Source organism: Rhagoletis pomonella, unplaced genomic scaffold (assembly GCF_013731165.1).
Source record: "Rhagoletis pomonella isolate Grant_MI unplaced genomic scaffold, Rhpom_1.0 Rhpom_scaffold_00004, whole genome shotgun sequence".
NCBI classification, from domain to species: domain Eukaryota; kingdom Metazoa; phylum Arthropoda; class Insecta; order Diptera; family Tephritidae; genus Rhagoletis; species Rhagoletis pomonella.
This window is the reverse complement of record NW_023458558.1, coordinates 6065618-6067155: the sequence shown is the minus strand read 5'-3', so window position 1 is coordinate 6067155 and position 1538 is coordinate 6065618. Positions and strand designations below refer to the sequence as shown.

General features: G+C 35.4%; 1 protein-coding gene across 1 annotated transcript in view; it reads right to left on the bottom strand.

Moving 5' to 3' along the window:
• LOC118736875 (two pore potassium channel protein sup-9) overlaps window positions 1-782 on the bottom strand; it is a 57548-nt gene extending 56766 nt beyond the window's left edge. Inside the window, exon 1 of the mRNA XM_036466980.1 lies at window positions 358-782. The gene's annotated coding sequence lies outside the window, so the exon portion shown is untranslated. The remainder of the gene's footprint in view (window positions 1-357) is intronic.
• Between the last annotated feature and the right edge of the window lie 756 nt (window positions 783-1538).

The following is a 1538-nucleotide window of genomic DNA, read 5'->3' as shown; positions in this document are numbered from 1 at the left end:
ATTATTTTGTGCCTGAATAATGACCGTAATAAGATTTTCAATTAAAAATTGTTCCGAAATTATCATTTTCATTTAATTTATTAGCAAAATTAACAGTGTCGCACATGCCCCGATTGCTTCTGTGAATTTTTCGCGTTTTCCCAGACTTTGTAAATTCTCTTCGATTTTTCATGGCTATCACGACTTGACTTTTATATGTACACCAGTTTAAAGGAGTTCACCAACAAGTATTTAATACAAGTTATATTGCACGCTTGGGCTTCTCACTAATTGTAAAAAATAATTTTAATTTTCTTCTTATGATTTTATCAGAAATTTTTTTGTATGCACTATTTTTTTTTGTTCATTGTAATGTACAAATTAAGTTATCCTATAACCGTGTCACATCGCTGCGGTCTTGTAAGCAATGCACGCGCTTTGGCCACTTAAAATTACTGAAACGGATGCCTCTTGCATCCTGCGAGCACAGCATACCGTATCGTCTCTCACTACTGCTACTGCAGATGCTGTTATTCGATTTGTAAAAGGACATCTCTACTCTCGGCTTTGCTGAATCAGAATAGAGCGCTATCTGTCATTTTTTCATCCCCCGAACGCTATACATTCGGTTTGCCAATAGTTGGACATTGCTAAAAAGGCAATGAACAAAGCCGGAGATAAAAGTTGATAAAATCCTACTACCAGTTACTTGTATGTTCAAATCGCGATATGCAAATTAAAATGTCGGACTTGCGCAACCTTCAAAGAAATTAATACTACTATGATTAAGGATTTAATCTATTTTTAAAATAGAAAACAATATACGGGGTGTCTATGACCACCCGGTCACCGCTTCTAAAATGGTGGGAAATGTTTTTTTTTTTATTGTAAAACACTAAAATTTTACCTACCAAATTGGTGGTATTACTGGCTGTCGGTTTCCACCGAGTTGGCGTTAAACCGACCAAAAGTCCATTTTTAAATTAGGCATAGATACATGTTGTTTCTACAAATTCGTATTCTGAGGATAGAAATACGTATCTTTTGTTTGAAACCTTTTTTCTCGGAAGTGCCTTTTTCAACCTCTATAGGAACTTCGAACTTCAACTGGGCCTAAATTTCTGAAATGAGTGAAGTTGTATTTATTGCAAAACGAGAAAATATGAATTACCAAATCTCTTTTGGTCATATTACCGTCTTCCGCCTTCGACCGGAAGTTGGTTACACTGACCATTGTTTATACAGATAGTTAGTGATGTGCTGAGTCAATACTTTTAAGTATTGACCGATATTCGGTACCGATTTAAAAAGTATCCAATAGTCTCGATACTCGGTACCGAAACATTTGGGTTACGAATAAAAGCGCACACATCAGTGATCGGACTTCTACCACATTGTGGTAGATCTGCCACTTTTTTGAGCATCTACCACTCAGGGTCAAAAATCTACCACCTATTCGCGTTTTTGAGTAGTTTTATTTTTGCTCGACTTAATTTTCTTAATTTTATGAGCAAAAATTGTCCAACACTACATAAATACTATATGGTAACAATAATGAT